We start from the raw sequence: 21971 nt of genomic DNA, 5'->3' as shown, positions 1-21971 counted from the left end.
GCTATACATATACATATATCCCCATATCTCCTCCCTCTTGTGTCTCCCGCCCACCCTCCCTATCCCACCCCTCTAGGTGGTCACAAAGCACCAAGCTGATCTCCCCGTGCTATGCAACTGCTTCCCACTAGCTATCTGTTTTACATTTGGTAGTGTATATATGTCCACGCCACTCTCTCACTTCGTCTCAGCTTCCCCTTCCCCTTCCCCATGTCCTCAAGTCCATTCTCTACGTCTGCATCTTTATTCCTGTGCTGCCCCTAGGTTCACAGATTGGAGGCATCTCATACAAGTGGACTCATGCATCTCTTATCAGTGGACTCATGCATCTCTTATATGATAATGTTTCCTCTGCATTCTCTATGGATTGAGCCTACTATTAATAAAAACTGACAGCCTATTTATTTGCTACTAGTTTAAAAGATCCTTATAAAAACATGGCAGTTAAAAGATAATATATTCTCTACCTGATACAGGCACATAAACATACACACACACACTCATACATATACACAATTGTCCAATACGGTTAATTAGGTCCAAGTTCAAGTGAGAACAACACTTCATCCACTTTCGATTCCAGTGAGAGTCCACAGTGCTTGCTGCTGCCTTCTGTTCTCTTCTCTTCTCTAAATCTGTGCCTTGCTCTGTTCCTGGGGTTTTGTTTCATTTTTCTTTGTGTCTATGGGTACTTCCCTCTCCATCCTCTTCTCCTCAGTCCAGCACCCTCTCCTCCACTCTCCCTCTGCTTTCTGCCCTCCCTCTCTTCTCCACCCCTTCTCCGTAGCCATAATCTGGACCTGAGGCATACTTACTGTTAATGTGTTTGCTCTTATTTTTGTCTTTAGGAAAGTATGTTATGTATATTCGAGTGGAATATCACAGCTGTATCTTTTTTTTAAGTTATTTAACTGAAAGAAAACCTCTCCTCCTCTTTTGAACAAATATTCCCCTCCACCAAAGCAACACCAGAGAATATTCTGTAGGCTGTCACATTAGCAAAAACAGCATGGAGAATCTCTGCATAACACCTGCAGGATTTTTCTTTCTTGGAGTGAATTTCAGCCAGTGGTCTGTATGTCTACAGTAAATGTTTTCTGTAGTTACTCTTCCTATTAATTAATCTCTCCTTCACCATGTACCACACCCTCAAAAACACTTCTTTCAACCCAACAACTATTGAGGGCTCCTTACTCTATTTTTCCATGAGGATTTTGTTAGGTTTTATAGATTTGGGATTTTTTTTTAATTTGTGAATTGTGTAAATAATTATTGTGAAGAAAAATGTAACTCCCCCCCAGATTCCAAATATCCCAAATCTAATAACTTGCTTTTAGATAGCAATTGCATTTTATTTTTTTTTAAGTAAACTTATTTATTTATTTTTGGCCGCATTGGGTCTTCATTGCTGCACGCGGGCTTTCTCTAGTTGCGGTGAGCGGGGGCTACTCTTCGTTGTGGTGTGCGGGCTTCTCATTGCAGTGGCTTCTCTTGCTGCAGAGCACGGGCTCTAGGGCGTGTGGGCTTCAGTAGTTGTGGCACATGGGCTCAGTAGTTGTGGCTCGCAGGCTCTAGAGCGCAGGCTCAGTAGTTGTAGCTCGCAGGCTCTAGAGCGCAAGCTCAGTAGTTGTGGCACACGGGCTTAGTTGCTCCACAGCATGTGGGATCTTCCCGGATCAGGGCTCAAACCCGTGTCCCCTTCATTGGGAGGTGGATTCTTAACCACTGTGCCACCAGGGAAGCCCAGCAATTGCATTTTAAACTATGCTGATTTAAAGATGATTTGAAGCAAAGAAAGAAATTAATTTGAGGTAATTTTCCATGAGGTCATCAAGAAAGAACACTTCATTTTCTGAGTCACTTGACAAAATGACTAGGCAAGTCTGGACAGAAGCTGGACTACAAAATACAATGGAACTTTAGGCTATTCAAAAAATTAGAGATTAGAGTACTGTAAAGAAAGAGGTTCTGGATTAAAGGTCTCCAAGATCCCGTCTAGTCTATTTCTGCCTCTTGAACAAATAGACTCAGTCAGGTCCACTAAGCATCAGAGGCCACAGGACAGGACTTGATGAATTTCTTCAGTTTTAGAAGAAAACAAAGAAACTGATTGCTCAAATTCTGGTGAAACTGGTAAATTCAAGCTCAGATATTGAGTCTGCCCATGTTTCATATGGCTAGCCTACTATTTTATTGTGGCACCACTAAATTTTCCTTTCTCCTCAGCTCTTTTCTTTCCTCCTCACTCCCAAGCTCTGATAGGTAAAGCAGAGTAGAGACAATGGCTTTCTTTTTACATAATTACCTTTTAAAATTATGCTCTGAATAACGGTTAATATTAGTAAAAGAAAAGTGTGTTATGTGTATAGATGTTCTACTTAGGTATATACAGAAGGCTTAAAGCATTTTTCTATGAGCATTGAGAGATTCACTCACCACCTCTTTCTAGATGGAAACCAGAACAAAGCTCAGAACTTTAACAGCTTCCAGAATTCAGAAACAAAAAAGCAAAACGGAGAAAATGAGACACAAACTCCTAAAGCTTTCAAGAAGAAATAGATAACCAGAATAGCTCTATAGCTAGTAAGTAAACTGAATTTGCCAAAAACCTTCCCACAAAGAAAACTCACAGCCCAGATGACTTCACTGGCAAATTCAAGCAAATATTAAAGAAGAAATAATATGAATTCTACACAAAAAATTGAGGCGGAGGAAATACTTCCCAACTAATTCTAAAGGCCAGCATTTTCCTGATATCAAACCAGACAAAGACATTACAAGAAAATAAAACTACAGACCAATATGTCTCATGAGCATGAATGCAAAAGTTTAAAACAAAATTTTAGCATATCAAATCCAACAACATAAAAAAATCAATATATCAAGTGTGGTTTTCCCAGGAATGCAAAGTTGGTTTAACATTTTTAAAAAGCAAACAATGTAATTCATTATATTAGCAAACTCAAAAGGAAAACCCATACGATAATTTCAATGGCTGCCCAAAAAACCATTTGACAAAAATCCAACATTCATTCCCAATAAAAAAGATAAAAAGAAATTCCCTCAACTTAATAAAGAGCATTGAAGGAAGGAAGGAAGGTCGGAAGGGAGGGAGGGAGGGAGGGAGGAAATTATAGCTAACATCATAATGATGAAAGACTAAATGCTTTCCCCCTAAGATCAGGAATAAGACAAAGATGTTCACTCATCACTTTTATGTAGTATTTTGCTGGAAATTAAAGTCAGTGTTATAAGGAAAGAAAAGGCATCTAGAGTAGAAAGGAGTAAGTAAAACTGTCTTTATTCACAGATGACATAATTGACCACATAGAAAATCCAATGAATCTACAAAAAAGCTACCAGATGTAACATATAAATTTAGCAAGGTTTTAGGAGGCAACATCAATATACAAAAATCTATTGTGATCTTCATATATTTGCAACAAACAAAGGAAACTGAAATTTAAAGGGAAAAATACTATAATAGCCTCAAAAAATATGAAATATTTAGATATAAATCTGATAAAAGATGAGCAAAATCTCAATACTGAAAGTTGTAAAGCAATGCTGAGAGAAATTAAAACTCTGAACTAATAGAGAGATATACTGAATTCATGTGTTGGAAGACTCACTGTTGTTAAGAAGTCAATTCTCCCTAAATTGGTCTAGAAATTCAACACAACCCAATCAAAATCCCAGCAGAAGTTTTTGGTAGAAATTGACAAAATAAATCGAAAATTCACATCGAAATGCAAAGGACCTAGAATAGTCAAAATAACTTAGGAAAAGAAGAAAAAAGTTAAAGGACTAACACTGTCTGATTTCAAGACTTACCATAAATTTACAATATTCAAGACACCATAGCATTGGTGTAAAAATAGAGTGATAGATCAGTGGAATAAAACAGAAAGTCCAGAAATAAACCCACACAAGGAAAACTAATATGCAAAGAGGAAAGGTAATTCAGTGAAGAAAGCATAATCTTTCAATAAGCGGTGCTGCAACAACTGGATATCCTTATGTAAAACAACGAACTTCAATTCATGCCTTGTACAATATCCAAAAATTAACTATAAATGAGTCATAGGCCTAAATGTAGAACCTAAAACTATAAAACTTCCAGAAGAAAATATAGGATAACATCGTTGTGAACTTGAGTTGGGCAAAGACTTCTTAGATACAACAACAAAGACATGATATGTAAAATGTTTTTAAATTGATAAATTGGACTTTATCAAAATTAAAATCTCCACTCTTTAAAAAACAATGTTAAAAGAATGAAAAAAAATTACATACTGGAGGAAAATATTTGCAATTCATATATCTGATAGAGGACTTGAATCCAAAACAAATAAAGAATCCTCAAAACTCAGTGATAATTTTTTAATCTGATTTTTTTTAAGTGGGCAAAAGATTTGAACAGACACTTCACCAAAAAAGATATATGGATGGTACATAAGCATAGGTAAAGATGCTCAACATCATTAGTCTTCAGAGAAATGCAAATTAAAACCACAAGATACCACTACACACCTATTAGAGTTGCTAAAATTTATGACTGACCATAACAACTGTAGATGAGGATGTGGAAGAGCTGGAACTCTCATGCATTGCTGGTGGGAGTGTAAAATGTTAAAGTCACTTTGGAAAAGTTTGACAATTTCTTAAAAGTTAAACACACACGTAACGTATGACCCAACCATTTCACTCCCAGGTATTTAGCCAAGAGAAGTAAAAGTTTATGTCTATTCAAACATGTGTATCTGAATGTCCACAGGAGCTTCATTTATAATAGCCAAAATCTGGACACAACCCAAATGTCCATCAACAAGTGAATTAACAAGTTATTGTACCATACCATAGAATACTATTTGCAATAAAAAAGAAATAAATGAATGATACCTACAACATGGAAGAATCTCAAATAATCATGCTGGGTGAAAAGAAGCCAGAACAAGAAAAGCCAAAAAGAAAAAGAAAAAAAGAAAAAGTATCTTCTTAAAAACCAAGAAGGGGGATACATGTATATGTATAGCTGATTCACTTTTTTATAAAGCAGAAAAAAACACACTATTGTAAAGCAATTATACTCCAATAAAGATGTTAAAAAATAAAATAAAATAAAATAGATAACTAATAAGAACTTACTGTTTAACACAGGGAACTCTACTCAATACTCTGTAATGACCTATATGGAAATAGAATCTAAAAAGAATGGTTATATGTGTATGTATAACTGATTCGCTTTGCTGTACAGCAGAAACTAACACAACATTGTAAATCAACTATACTGCAATAAAAATTAATTTAAAAAAAAACCAAGAAGGGGGAAAACAACTACTAGGTAACATTCTAGATCATTTACTATAAATTCAAACACTTCTACCACACACCCTTATTTTATATAAATATGCCAAATAAGCTGGTCAGTTTTCTAACAACCCCTTCCATCCTTGGGGAAAAAGAAAGTAAAAGCAGAACATGATTCCTCATAACTGTAAAGCAGTTCGGGGTCTAACCCAGAGTTAAAGAGGTACTGATAGTTCTTACTACTTGACTGACACACTTGTACATTCTCCAGACCCTGGAAATGCAAATGATCATTTATCACTTATACTGCAATAGCAATTTGACTCAGATTTGGATCAACACTAACTTTTTGTTTATATACACTTTTTGCCTCCCTTTCTAAGACTTCTAATTTCAAGAGGTTTGATTTAATCCACAGAACAGCTGTGGTCATGTCAGCAAGACCTCTTTACTCAATTTGTGAGCTGCATCAGAATTTTACGTGGAGTTTGTTAAATGTGGAGTTGCATGGGTCCTGTGCAGACATTCTGTAGTATGCAGAATTTTAAGATGTCCCCCCTGATAGCCATCTGGTGTTACTCCCATAATTATGTTATATTACTTGACAAAAGGAATATTGCCCACGTAATCGTTACTACTCAGTTAACTTTAAGACAGAGAGATTATCCAGGAGAGCTTAACCTAAACACATGAGCCTTTTAAAAACAGAGTTCCTCTGGCTAGTTGCAGAAGGGAAATCATGGAGATATGGGTATAGAGAGGTTCTCTGCCACTGAGATGAAGGGGGCCATGTGGCAATGACCTAGGAGCAGGCTTTAGGAGCTGAGAACAGTCATTGGTCAACAGCAAGACAAAGGGACTTCAGTCCAGCAACCATGAAGGAGTCAATTCTACCAACAACTGGAGGGAGCTTGGAAGCAGATTGTTCCCTGGAGCCTTCAGCTAAGAGCCCAGCCCAGCTGACACCTCGATTTCAACTTTGCAAGACCCTAACTTGAGAACCCAGTTGAAGCCACCCAAACTACTTCTGACTACAGAACTGTGAAATAATAAAAAGGTATTGTTTTACGCTGCTAAGTTTGATAATTTGTTATGCAGCAACAGAAAACGAATACACCTTCTGAATCAACATCTCTGGAAAGTGGTGCACAAGAATTTATAATATTTAACAAGCTCCCAATTCATTTTTATGCACAGTAAAGTATAAGACCAATTGAACTAGAAAAACATGATCACAGAAATGAAACAGATTATGCTTCTGAACTTGCCTCTCAAAGCTTGACAGGGCAAACCCATTTAAAATTTGAATACAGTTCTTAGTTAATTCCTTGTTTATGACCTTTCTCCTTACCGACATGATGAAGAAAACTCTTAAGGTCATTTAATCCAGCTTCCAGCCTCCAAGCAAGGTTAAACTATATTCTAGTCAAAATCCATTCATTCTATTTTCAGAAGATCTTTAGTAAATAAATAGACTCACTCTCAATAATATGATCCAGTGCATAATATCACTTTCCTGTCTGCACATTCTTCCTTTAGAGGCACTCTAAATTCTCTTTAATGTCATTAAAGTCAATTTTCTCTTTCCAGATATTGGAAAAGATAGTTAACAGCTGGTCATGGTCCTTTTATATTAAATCCTTTATTTCCTAAAAGGACTGTTGAGTAGCGATGTGTCCATTCCTAGCAGGTCAATTGTGACTGGTCTAGATTGAGGCTACATAGAGTCTCTGTGATAATTGCATAAAAGGTGGGCATGCAATCCAGTTCTGACCAAAAAGACCCAGAATGAGGCCTCCTGAATGATCGTGGGAAGGATTTTCCTCCTTAGTAGAAAAGGCACGAAAACATTCACAACTTATTCCCTACTAAAAATCACAAAAAATTTACGCAGATGCCAAATCCATGTGGCACTCATGTCAGAATTCCTTTCCCCAATCTTTGCTCCGCATGTGCCTCAGAGAGGCTGGACCATATGTAATATAACTGCATATAATTCTGCATATAACACATCCAGAAACACAAGATAATTGGTACTGCTGGAGCCATGCTGTAACTATGAGAATAGATTTCCCTGATGTCCTTATAGTCCAGATGGGAAATATGACGAGCACCTTAGTCCTTGAAGACTCTGTTGAACTGCCAAACTGACCCTGGAACCTCAAAATACCCCCATTAAATGAGACTTAACATTGCCTTCTTATTGAAGCCATTTTTAGTTGGGTATTTTGACGCTTCCTTATAATCAGTGTAGTCTAAGCCACTTTCGTATCAATTAATATCCCCAGAAAGCTGATAGGAATGCTTGATGTGTAGTAGTTACCTCTGGTCCCTCTTTCTGGCCTGTTCCTTGAACCAGAAATCCCAAATATCCTCTAAGTGTCAGCACGATGGCACACTGCCAGCTAAGATGCCAGAATTCGGCAGTAGAGGAGGCAGTGGCTGCCACCTTACTGCCTCTTAAAATTTTCCCAGAACCAGCAGGCACCATTGCTGAGCTCAGACTCGAATTCCCCAGAAACACTTTCTGAAGGTTGCTTCAAAATAGGCCATCAGGGACACGGCAAATTGGAACAAACTTGGACTCCACCCAGAAGAGAATAATTCTGGTAGGATGGACTCCAGCCCAGTGAGTAAAGGAACTGCTTCAGTTCCTCTAGGCGTGACCAAGGTAGGGAGCCTGACAGCCAAGCCCCTTGTTGACTGTTCCCTGCCGACCCCAGGAGATGTTGCCAGAAGATGTTTCACAGCAGGAAAACCAGGCTTCCAGGGAAGAGAAATATTCCACTTTATTTTTTGGCAAACAAACTTCAGTGAACACAAGAGTGGAAAACACAACATGTTAAGCATGTAGTAAATACTAACTCTTGCTTTGATTCATGAATAAAATGGGACAAGAAAACTTTGTAAATAAAGTACTTGGTATTTCCTTTCAAAAATTACTGTTTTCAAGATGGCGGAACAGTAAGACGTGGAGATCACCTTCCTCCCCACAAATACATCAGAAATACAGCTACATGTGGAACAACTCCTACAGAACACCTACTGAACGCTGGCAGAAGACCTCAGACCTCCCAAAAGGCAAGAAACTCCCCACGTACCTGGGTAGGGCAAAAGAACAAACCGACAAAAGAATAGGGACAGGACCTGCACCAGTGGGAGGGAGCTGTGAAGGAGGAAAGGTTTCCACACACTAGGAAGCCCCTTCGCGGGCGGAGACTGCGGGTGGTGGAGAGGGGGAGCTTCGGAGCCATGGAGGAGAGTGCAGCCACAGGAGTGCGGAGGGCAAAGCGGAGAGACTCCCGCACAGAGAAGCGGTGCCGACCAGCACTCACCAGCCCGAGAGGCTTGTCTGCTCACCCGCCGGGGCAGGCGGGGCTGGGAGCTGAGGCTCGGGCTTCGGTCGGATCGCAGGGAGAGGACTGGGGTTGGCTGCGTGAACACAGCCTGAAGGGGGTTAGCGCACCACAGCTAGCCGGGAGGGAGTCCGGGAAAAGGTCTGGAACTGCCGAAGAGGCAAGAGACTTTTTCTTGCCTCTTTGTTTCCTGGTGCGCGAGGAGAGGGGATTAAGAGCGCCGCTTAAAGGAGCCCCAGAGACGGGCGTGAGCCGCGGCTATCAGCACGGACCCCAGGGACAGGCATGAGACGCTAAGGCTGCTACTGCCGCCACCAAGAAGCCTGTGAGCCAACATAGGTCACTCTCCACACCTCCCCTCCCGGGAGACTGTGCAGCCCGCCACGGCCAGGCTCCCGTGATCCAGGGACAACTTACCCGGAAGAATGCATGGCGCTCCTCAGGCTGGTGCAACATCACGCCGGCCTCTGCCGCCGCAGGCTCGCCCTGCATCCGTACCCCTCCCTCCCCCCCGCCCGAGTGAGCCAGAGCCCCCGAAGCAGCTGCTCCTTTAACCCCGTTCTGTCTGAGCGAACAACAGACGCCCTCAGGCGACCTACGCGCAGAGGTGGGGCCAAATCCAAAGCTGAAACCCAGGAGCTGTGCGAACAAAGAAAAGGGAAATCTCTCCCAGCAGCCTCAGGAGCAGCGGATTAAATCTCCACAATCAACTTGATGTACCCTGCATCTGTGGAATACCTGAATAGACAACAAATCATCCCAAATTGAAGAGGTGGACTTTGGGAGCAACAATATATATATATTTTCCCCCTTTTTCTCTTTGTGTGAGTGTGTATGTGTATGCTTCTGTGTGTGATTTTGTCTGTATAGCTTTGCTTTTACCATTTGTCCTAGGGTTCTGTCTGGTTTTTTTTTTTTTTTTTAGTATAGTTTTTATGCTTGTTATCATTGGTGGATTTGTTTTTTGGTTTGGTTGCTCTCTTCCTTTTTTCTTTTCTTTTTTTTTTTTACTTTTTAAACATTTTTTTAAATAATTTTTTTTATTTTAATAACTTTATTTTATTTTATTTTATCTTCTTTTTCTTTCTTTTTTTTCTCCCTTTTATTCTGAGCCATGTGGATGACAGGCTCTTGGTGCTCCAGCCAGGCATCAGGGCTGTGCCTCAGAAGTGGGAGAGCCAAGTTCAGGACATTGGTCCACAAGAGACCTCTCAGCTCCACATAATATCAAACGGCGAAAATCTCCCAGAGATCTCCATCTCAATGCCAAGACCCAGCTCCAGTCAACGACCAGCAAGCTACAGTGCAGGACACCATATACCAAACAACTAGCAAGACAGGAACACAACCCCATCCATTAGCAGAGAGGCTGCCTAAAATCATAAGGCCACAGACGCCCCAAAACACACCATCAGCCGTGGACCTGCCCACCAGAAAGACAAAATCCAGCCTCATCCACCAGAACACAGGCACTAGTCCCCTCCACCAGGAAGCCTACACAACCCACAGAACCAACCTTAGCCACTGGGGGAAGACACCAAAAACAAAAGGAACTACGAACCTGCAGCCTGCAAAAAGGAGACCCCCGAACACAGTAAGTTAAGCAAAATGAGAAGACAGAGAAACACACAGCAGATGAAGGAGCAAGGTAAAAACCCACCAGACCTAACAAATGAAGAGGAAATAGGCAGTCTACCAGAAAAAGAATTCAGAATAATGATAGTAAAGATGATCCAAAATCATGGAAATAGAATGGAGAAAATACAAGAAACGCTTAACAAGGACCTAGAAAAACTAAAGAGCAAACAAACAGTGATGGACAACACAATAAATGAAATTAAAAATTCTCTAGAAGGGATCAATAGCAGAATAACTGAGGCAGAAGAACGGATAAGTGACCTGGAAAACAAAATAGTGGGAATAACTACCACAGAGCAGAATAAACAAAAAAGAATGAAAAGAATTGAGGACAGTCTCAGAGACCTCTGGGACAACATTAAACGCAACAACATTTGAATTATAGGGGTCTCAGAAGAAGAAGAGAGAAAGAAAGGGACTGAGAAAATATTTGAAGAGATTATAGTTGAAAAATTCCCTGATATGGGAATGGAAACAGTTAATCAAGTCTAGGAAGCACAGAGAGTCCCATACAGGATAAATCCAAGGAGAAACACGCCAAGACACATATTAAACAAAGTATCAAAAATTAAATACAAAGAAAATATTAAAAGCAGCAAGGGAAAAACAACAAATAACACACAAGGGAATCCCCATAAGGTTAACAGCTGATCTTTCAGCAGAAACTCTGCAAGCCAGAAGGGAGTGGCAGGGCATATTTAAAGTGATGAAGAGGAAAAACCTACAACCAAGATTACTCTACCCAGCAAGGATCTCATTCAGATTTCACGGAGAAATTAAAACCTTTACAGACAAGCAAAAGCTAAGAGAATTCAGCACCACCAAACCAGCTTTACAACAAATGCTAAAGGAACTTCTCTAGGCAGGAAACACAAGAGAAGGAAAACACCTACAATAACAAACCCAAAACAATTAAGAAAATGGGAATAGGAACATACATATCGATAATTACCTTAAATATAAATGGATTAAATGCTCCAACCAGAAAACACAGACTGGCTGAATGGATACAAAAATAATACGCGTATATATGTTGTCTACAAGAGATCCACCTCAGACCTAGGGACACATACAGACAGAAAGTGAAGGGATGGAAAAAGATATTCCATGCAAATGGAAATTAAAAGAAAGCTGGAGTAGCAATTCTCATATCAGACAAAATAGAGTTTAAAACAAAGACTATTACAAGAGACAAAGAAGGACACTACATAATGATCAAGGGATCAATCCAAGAAGAAGATAGAACAATTGTAAATATTTATGCACCCAACATAGGAGCACCTCAATACATAAGGCAAATACTAACAGACATAAAAGGGGAAATCGACAGTACACAATCATAGTAAGGGACTTTAACACCCCACTTTCACCAATGGACAGATCATCCAAAATGAAAATAAATAAGGAAACACAAGCTTTAAATGATACATTAAAGAAGATGGACTTAATTGATATTTATAGGATGTTCCATCCAAAAACAACAGAATACACTTTCTTCTCAAGTGCTCATGGAACATTCTCCAGGATAAATCATATCTTGTATCACAAATCAAGCCACAGTAAATTTAAGAAAATTAAAATCGTATCAAGTATCTTTTCCGACCTCAGTGCTCTGAGACTAGACATCAATTACTGGGAAAAAAAATCTGTAAAAACTACAAATACATGGAGGCTAAACAATACACTACTTAATCACCAAGGGATAACTGAAGAAATCAAGGAGGAAATCAAAAAATACCTAGAAACAAATGACAATGAAAACACAACGACCAAAAACTGATAGGATGCAGCAAAAGCAGTTCTAAGAGGGACGTTTATAGCAATACAATCCTACCTTAAGAAACAAGAAACAACTCAAATAAACAACCTAAACTTACACCTAAAGCAATTAGAGAAAGAAGAACAAAAAAACCCCAAAGTTAGCAGAAGGAAAGAAACCATAAAGATCAGGTCAGAAATAAATGAAAAAGAAATGAAGAAAACGATAGCAAAGATCAATAAAACTAAAAGCTGGTTCTTTGAGAAGATAAACAAAATTGATAAACCATTAGCCAGACTCATCAAGAAAAAAAGGGAGAAGACTCAAATCAATAGAATTAGAAATGAAAAAGAAGTAACAACTGACCCTGCAGAAATACAAAGGATCATGAGAGATTATACAAGCAACTATATGCCAATAAAATCGACAACCTGGAAGAAATGGACAAATTCTTAGAAATGCACAACCTTCCGAGACTGAACCAGGAAGAAATAGAAAATATGAACACACCAATCACAAGTACTGAAATTGAAACTGTGATTAAAAATCTTCCAACAAACAAAAGCCCAGGACCAGATGGCTTCACAGGAGAATTCTATCAAACATTTAGAGAAGAGTTAACACCAATCCTTCTCAATCTCTTCCAAAAGATAGCAGAGGGAGGAATACTCCCAAAATCATTCTACGAGGCCACCATCACCCTGATACCAAAACCAGACCAAGATGTCACAAAGAAAGAAAACTACAGGCCAATATCACTGATGAACATAGATGCAAAAATCCTCAACAAAATACTAGCAAACAGAATCCAACAGCACTTTGAAAGGATCATACACCATGATCAAGTGGGGTTTATCCCAGGAATGCAAGGATTCTTCAATATACGCAAAGCAATCAATGTGATACACCATACTAACAAATTGAAGGAGAAAAACCATATGATCATCTCAATAGATGCAGAGAAAGCTTTTGACAAAATTCAACACCAATTTATGATAAAAACCCTCCAGAAAGTAGGCATAGAGGGAACTTACCTCAACATAATAAAGGCCATATATGACAAACCCACAGCCAACATCATTCTCAATGGTGAAAAACTGAAACCATTTCCACTAAGATCAGGAACAAGACAAGGTTGCCCACTCTCACCATTATTCAACATAGTTTTGGAAGTTTTAGCCACAGCTATCAGAGAAGAAAAAGAAACAAAAGGAATCCAAATCGGAGAGGAAGAAGTAAAGCTGTCACTGTTCGCAGATGACATGATACTATACACAGAGAATCCTAAAGATGCTACCAGAAAACTACTAGAGCTAATCAATGAATTTGGTAAAGTAGCAGGATACAAAATTAATGCACAGAAATCTCTTGTATTCCTATACACTAATGATGAAAAATCTGAAAGTGAAATTAAGAAAACACTCCCTTTTTTCATTGAAACAAGAAGAATAAAATATCTAGGATAAACCTACCTAAGTAGACAAAAGACCTGTATGCAGAAAATTATGACACTGATGAAACAAATTAAAGAAGATACAAACAGTTAGAGAGATATACCATGTTCTTGGATTGGAAGAATCAACGTTGTGAAAATGACTATACTACCCAAAGCAATCTACAGATTCAATGCAATCCCTATCAAACTACCACTGGCATTTTTCACAGAACTAGAACAAAAAATTTCACAACTTCTGTGGAAACACAAAAGACCCCAAATAGCCAAAGCAATCTTGAGAAAGAAAAATGGAGCTGGAGGAATCAGGCTTCTGAGCTTCAGACTATACTACAAAGCTACAGTAATCAAGACAGTGTGGTACTGGCACAAAAACAGAAATATAGATCAATGGAACAAGATAGAAAGCCCAGAGATAAACCCACACACATATCACCTTATCTTTGATAAAGGAGGCAAGAATATACAGTGGAGCAAAGACAGCCTCTTCAATAAGTGGTGCTGGGAAAACTGGACAGCTACATGTAAAAGAATGAAATTAGAACACTCCCTAACACCATACACAAAAATAAACCCAAAATGGATTAAAGACCTAAATGTAAGGCCAGACACTTTCAAACTCTTAGAGGAAAACATAGGCAGAATACTCTATGACATAAATCACAGCAAGATCCATTTTGACCCACCTCCTAGAGAAATGGAAATAAAAACAAAAATAAACAAATGGCACCTAATGAAACTTAAAAGCTTTTGCACAGCAACAGAAACCATAAACAAGATGAAAAGACAACCCTCAGAATGGGAGAAAATATTTGCAAATGAAGCAACTGACAAAGGATTAATCTCCAAAATATACAAGCAGCTCATGCAGCTCAATATCAAAAAACAAACAACCCAATCCAAAAATGGGCAGAAGACCTAAATAGACATTTCTCCAAAGAAGATATACAGATTGCCAACAGACACATGAAAGAATGCTCAACATCACTAATCATTAGAGAAATGCAAATCAAAACTACAATGAGATATCATCTCACACTGGTCAGAATGGCCATCATCAAAAAATCTACAAACAATCAATGCTGGAGAGGGTGTGGAGAAAAGGGAACCCTCTTGCACTGTTGGTGGGAATGTAAATTGATGCAGCCACTATGGAGAACAGTATGGAGGTTCCTTAAAAAACTAAAAATAGAACTACCATACGACCCAGCAATCCCACTACTGGGCATATACACTGAGAAAACCATAATTCAAAAAGAGTCATGTACCACAATGTTCATTGCAGCTCTATTTACAATAGCCAGGACATGGAAGCAACCTAAGTGTCCATCAAGAGATGAATGGATAAAGAAGATGTGGCACATATATACAATGGAATATTACTCAGCCATAAAAAGAAACGAAATTGAGTCATTTGTAGTGAGGTGGATGGACCTAGAGTCTGTCATACAGAGTGAAGTAAGTCAGAAAGAGAATAACAAATACCGTATGCTAACACATATATATGGAATCTAAAAAACAAACAAAAAAAATGGTCATGAAGAACCTAGGGGCAAGACGGGAATAAAGATGCAGACCTACTAGGGAATGGACTTGAGGATACGGGGAGGGGGAAGGGTAAACTGGGACAAAGTGAGAGTGGCATGGACATATATACACTATCAAATGTAAAATAGATAGCTAGTGGGAAGCAGCCGCATAGCACAGGGAGATCAGCTGGGTGCTTTGTGACCACCTAGAGGGGTGGGATAGGGAGGGTGGGAGGGAGAGAGACGCAAGAGGGAAGAAATATGGGGATATATGTATACGTATAACTGATTCACTTTGTTATAAAGCAGAAACTAACACACCATTGTAAAGCAATTATACTGTAATAAAGATGTTAAAAAAAAATTACTGTTTTCCTGGTCTCGGCCTCTCTTTCTGATTTACTCTGTGAACATTTAGTGGAATTTGTAGAGACTGGAAGGAAGGTGGACCTGAGGGGCATCACTATGACAGGCCCAATGGCAAACTGCAAATAGCCTAAGAAAGCGGCATTTACCTTGGTGAACTTGCCGTGATCCAGAGCCTTGTTCTCGACTCTGCCTGCTCAGAACTGGATTCTTTCCACACACCACACCTACAGATGGTGAGCTGATGTGAACAGCACAACTGACACACAGATCTGAATATACACATTCATACAACCAGTACGTTCCCTGTGATAGGCACATCTACGAAAGGCCAAATAATAAACCAAACATAATTGCATAGGCATGAAATCCGAACAAAGAGGGTTCATTGATGATTCAAAATTTTAGAGGCACAAGCATCTATTACATGGATGGGAAAGTCACAAGAATTGAAGTTTCCATGCCAGCCTTCTTGAGCAGTTCTTAGGCAGTGCCTCCAAAGTTTCTTTCTCAGATTCTCCCCTACCCGCTATGTAAGTTTCAGTTTGAGCAATCATCTCCCTTCTGATTGCAAATTATTAAACTTTAAATACATTAATTCTTCAATTCGTTTATAGTTAAGTCTTACCAAATCTGGAAGAGCCATTCTGATATTTCCATCTCTCTGCTTTATATTGATTTTATACTTTCACTTGGGGGCCAAGCCTGTCTCCAAGTTCTTTGCCTAACACCTCATTGTTATCCCCTGGATGCCTCTTAAATATCACATAAAAAAACATGCACATGCCAAATTGATGGGGCATTTACAGCGGAATGCCTTTGCTTAATCCATGCTCCAGCATCAGCCTCAGAGAAGTTGGACCACACATGCATATAACACACACAGGAGAACAACTCCAATCACAATCTTTACAATAGAACACGCAACAAGGAACCCTGGAACCGTCCATGACCACCATTCCCCTGACACTCACCCCTATGTCCTTTCAGTTAGTCCTGAAAAATATTCCCACTCCCACCCAACTACCTTAGTCATTTAATTCCTGGACTACTGCAGAGCTCTCAGCCCTCCCAACTCCACCTGCCCTCCACGCTGCCGCCAGCACATACAGGCAAGTACACTGCGGACGCACGTGCACATGCTCGAAGTCTTGCTCAGTATAACCTCAATTCCCTTTTCTCTGGGAGAGAAATTAGTGTAACCCTATTTGATTTCAGTTTACATGCAACAATGACAAGACCTTCTATCTCTGAGCGCATAATGAAAGCTTTTTGGCTATAAAGACACATGCACTTGGGCACCTAAACGTACCTCCCCTACCTGCCCAGAAAAAACAGGCTTTCTCAAAAAAAGGGAAAAAATTTTGTCTCAAAGTGTCACTGTTATACAAACATAAGATTTGATCTCCTAAAAGGAACATTAAAAAGCCCACTGAGCCCTCCAGTGGCAAAATTATGAAAATGTTATGATGCATATCTAAGCACCCTGGAGGAACCTCCTGAAGACAGGTGGAAATAGAATAGACAAAGTTAAGTCAGTTCAGGAGCCTGGGGTTTTCAAGTTCGCGGACTTTCTGTAAGCACAGTCAGTCCAGTGAATGATGGTGACCGTCGTCCAAGCATTCCACTTTCAGGAAAAATCTCTTCCAGGACATGCCCATAATAGAAAAGTCCTCACAAATTTATTTACTGTGCTTTAAGGTTTATTTATTTTCACAGCTGTAGGTTTTAACGAAGGGTTTAACTAAAGGTGTTTTCACAGACATATCTGGTGAGTCTAGGTCCGGGTTTGAATTATAAGACTTGGGAAAATCAAACGTAAAATGCAAACAGTATAGCACAGGGAGATCAGCTGGCTGCTTTGTGACCACCTAGAGGGGTGGGATAGGGAGGGTGGGAGGGAGGGAGATGCAAGAGGGAAGAGATATGGGGACATATGTATATGTATAACTGATTCACTTTGTTATAAAGCAGAAACTGACACACCATTGTAAAGCAATTATACTCTAATAAAGATGTTTAAAAAAAAATGCAAACAGTAGTCATTCCTAGAGGTCTGTAATCAAAGACAAATATTTCAATTCGGAGACTATCTGGCTTGGGCTAAAGATGTTCAGTGAATTTGCTAATTATTATCCCTTGCCATTGGCATTTCTCTGCACTGAGTTACATAGATTCTTGAGTACATGTTTACAACTCTCTTCTTTGCTTTTCTAATTTCTAAAAAACTAAAGGGATAGAAAGAGGCAAAGGCCACATGCTTTTGATGGCTGGTCAAGACAGATGAACCTCTTCTCCTGTGAGGCTCCTGACATTTGACCGTACCACCCTATCTCCCTCCTCACTGCAGTCACCAAGCCGGGAGCCCAAGGAATTCAATATTTTGATCACAGGCTTAGAGTCTTGTCTCCATCTTATTATTTCATCCATTCAATTACACACGTACCCATTCACAACTCATCCAGCAAATTTATTGGGTGCCATAAGTTTCTGTCTTCATGAAGTATAGACTCTTCATGGAGTGAAGACTCCAAGGAATGTAGACCTATTTAATCATATATTTACAAACAAGGTACAAGAAGGAAAATCACTAAGAGACAAAAATATATAACAGTGAGAACCTAATATAGTCTGAGAGACAGTCAGGGCGGACCTCTTTTTGAGAAAGTAGTATTTAAAAGAGATAGGAAGGAGCAGGAGGAGTTATTAGGCAAAGATGAATAACAAGGAGAAGGGTATTTCATAAAAGATGAGCATGTGCAAAGGCCCTGAGGTGGGAGAGGGGCACAAATGCCATGAGTCCAGGGTTCAGCAGAAGACAAAGCTGGAAACTCCCTGGATTGCTGCATCATCAGCCTCCCTAGGTCTTTGTTTACACTACTGTCTGTATCCCTAGCCTCTTCTCAACCCAGCAGACATAATGATTCCTTTAAAATCTAAGTCAGGTCATGTCATTGCTTTGCCTAAGACCCTCTAATGCTTCACATTTCATACAGTGGAAAAGCCAAAAGTGCTCACAAAGAGCTACAAAGCCCTCCATGATCTAGTCCCCATGACCTCCCCTCCTGCCACCCCACACACACTCACACATCCAGCCACCCTGGCTCCTCCATGTCCCCAGCACACCCCAGACACTCTCCCACGTCAGGGCCTTTGCTCCCGCTGTTTCCTCTGGCCTGCAATACTCTTCCTCTGGATATCCGCATGGCTGACTCCCTCACACCCTTCACATCTTTGTTCCAATTCGCCTTTTCAATGAAGCCTACCCTGTCCACCCAATTTAAAAATTAAAACCCTTTCCCTAAACTCCAGCTCTCTTCATGCCCTTACCATGTTCTATTTTTCTTTTCACCATGGCACTTATCACCTCCCAACATTCTGCTGCTCTCCTCAAGTGATCCCATCTACTCCCATCATTTCATCCACCACCCATATGTGGGTGGATCTCAAAACTAGAGCTCCCTCAGGGTGTGCCTGACCACTCCAGAGAGCCTTAGGCACACATACCCAGATCCCTGCTAGCCCAGCCACTCGATAAGTCACTGGCACCAAAGCTCAACGTCACACCTTCCTTTACCACACGCTTCAGCTCCTCCTGCATTCACATCTCTAACCACAGCAGAGCTCAGGTGCTTACTCCACTACTAAGCTTTGCGGCTTCTTAGAACCACCCCCTGGCATCTCAAATCCAATCAGCATCAGATTTACTGATTCTACTTCTGAAACATTTCTCAACTCTACCAATGTCTCAGTCTGGTTCTTCTCCTCTTGTCCCTTCATTAGCCCAGGAGCATCCAAGACTCTGTCAAGCCCAATATCTATATTATTGCCATTCAGACCACCACAGAATGATACAGTTTTGAGCTACTCACTCCTCTCCTCAAAAACCTTCAGAAGAAAAAGTCTAAACTATTAAGCCTGGCAGAGAAATCCTCCATGACCCAGTTCCTCCCCAACCTCACCAGCAACAATCACTGTAATTAAAAGTCAACATTCAGACATTAACCTCAAGTTAATTAGCCTTAAGTTAATGTCATACCTTGTGTACGTAAGAAATGCTGCACAGAGTAGACATGATGCTAACCTGGTGCTCACACACAAGTTCAGGGATGACAAAAACAATGTTAAAGTGAGCACTTCCTCCTGAGCTCTCCAAAGGCTCACACCTGACAACAGGTTCAGGCTGAGTATCAAGACCAAGGCTGAATTTCGATGCATCCCTACACTCTAGACTGTAATTTTTAGTCTCCTTCTCTGTTTCCCCCACCACACCATGGACCCTTTGAGGGCGGATGCTCTACATTAGCCACCTAGGATAGTGTCTGACAAATAGTGAATATTCAGAAAAGTTTTTGAATATTCAATAAACTGGCCTATCAAATCAGTGCAGGCTTATTTTTGTAAGATCTTTGTTAGCTGCATGTACCTAGACAGATTCAAACCTGGTCGTACACACTGAATTCTTAGCAGCACACCATTTTACATTTAATCAAAACAACGCTCTACCTTTAGACTCTCTCATCATTCTTTTATTATCCACATTTCTTTTCATATTTAGAGCTTATATTCTGACCAGTTAAATCCTAATATTTCCTTGTTGTCTATGAACACACACTCAAACACACACGCACACACACACACACACACTCCTTTCTTCATGTTAAGGAGCACATATTAGAAAACACCTTAGTAGGATATTTTATTCTATAAATATTATTTACTGTATTTTACTTGAAACCAACCAGATATTTCTTTCTTTTCTTTTTTTTTTTGGCATTTTGTTCTTATTTACAGATTCTTGATCAGGTTTCACAAATCCAAGGAGGAGCTATAATATAATATTGTACATTTTTTAAATGATCAAAATAAATGATAAAAGTGTAGCAGTTTGAAAGATCAAAATGGTTACATTTCCATGAACTGCAAAGTTTAAAACACAGTTTCACAATCCACCTCAAGAAAGAATTTTAAATTTTACTGCACCATCTTTGAGCTTTAATTAACCATTTTTTATGAAACTTTATTAAGTACATATCATATATAAGGTGCTGCTCTGGACACTGCCATAAATTAAGAAAAAAATGAATTAGCCAGATATCTACTACATATTACCCTCCTTCATATTTAATACACCCTGTCCACATGAGAGCTGTGCCCAAAACACTGACATCAGCCTTTCTTTATGCAGGTAAAGATCGTTCTCATGTCTCAGGATGACACCTGCGTTGCAGGACAATGTGGTATTTACAACTCAGTTTCTCTTGGTCTCCAAAATAAGGACAATGCCATTATTTTTAAAACATTTAGAGGTCTGCAGAGGAAGATAACTGTAGAACCCACTTCCTCATGTCTCCTATTGCACAGCAGTCTGAAGAACAGATAAATTTGGAGATTTCTGTGAATTCACAATAGTCAGAAGTCTTAAAAAGTGACCCAGGGGCTTCCCTGGTGGCGCAGTGGTTGAGAATCTGCCTGCCAATGCAGGGGACACGGGTTCGAGCCCTGGTCTGGGAAAATCCCACATGCCGTGAAGCAGCTGGGTCCATGAGCCACAACTACTGAGCCTGTGTGTCTGGAGCCTGTGCTCCACAACAAGAGAGGCCGCGATAGTGAGAGGCCCACGCACCGCGATGAAGAGTGACCCCTACTTGCCACAACTAGAGAAAGCCCTTGCACAGAAACGAAGACCCAACGCAGCCATAAATAAATAAATAAATAAATTTTTAAAAAATTAAAAAAAAAAAAGTGGGAGAGTAGAAAATAGAGAAAAGAAAAAATAATTATAAAAAAAAAAAAAAAGTGACCTGGGTGATGTGACACATCAGGCCTACGCTACACCTGGGCGTCATCCTGCTCCAGCTTGCACAGTCCCAAGCCAAGAGTTTAGGGAGAAATAAAAGCATCTCAAAGAACACACCATTCTTGCATTAGGCCATCAACAATTTCATAACATTCATACCACTTTAATATGCCCAAAGTTCTCCCTCAGAACACAGAGACTTACCAACTTCTGAAGTTATTTTTTTCCCCAACTTAAATTCCTAGGAAAATTTAAATCCTTCAGATTTTAGCAGCTGTAAAACTCCATTTACACTGGCATTACAGTCTATTTCTCCCTGGCAGCAACATTCATCCAACACCTACATGCTACTGTATAGAAATGAGTCATTTCCTCTTCTGGGGGAGATTTAAAACACAACTCTGCAAGGCAAAATAGTCTGAAGAGCTAGAAAGTTACATACTTAACCAAAAAGGAAACACTGAACCATAGTCTCTCACTGAGTGAAAATAGGCAGAGAAAATAAAAATATAAATTGAGTGGAAGGCTTAATGAACATCAGCACCTTTATGAATCAAAACGCCTGGGCAAAAAACTTAGTGTGAAAAAAAAGTCCTCAGAAAAATGCCTATAATAGTACACTAAATGAAGCAGCCCTTAATCATTTAAAACACAACTCTGTGGCAATTTTCCACTAAGAAATGAATAGATTCATCTCTAACGAATGAAAACTAGATTTTTCTAATTTGTTACATCATTCTTCACTTTTTCTCCCTTTTTT

General features: G+C 39.7%; 1 protein-coding gene across 12 annotated transcripts in view; it reads right to left on the bottom strand.

Annotated features, from left to right (window-relative positions):
• The window catches only part of MCTP1 (multiple C2 and transmembrane domain containing 1), a gene marked incomplete at its 3' end in the record, with an annotated part of 550519 nt that overhangs the window by 480672 nt on the left and 47876 nt on the right, over nt 1-21971 (bottom strand). The window lies entirely within an intron of this gene.

The sequence above is a fragment of the Balaenoptera physalus genome (assembly GCF_965194825.1).
Source record: "Balaenoptera physalus genome assembly, chromosome: 3".
NCBI classification, from domain to species: domain Eukaryota; kingdom Metazoa; phylum Chordata; class Mammalia; order Artiodactyla; family Balaenopteridae; genus Balaenoptera; species Balaenoptera physalus.
The sequence above is the reverse complement of the archived record's forward strand: the minus strand, read 5'-3'. Positions and strand labels throughout refer to the sequence as shown.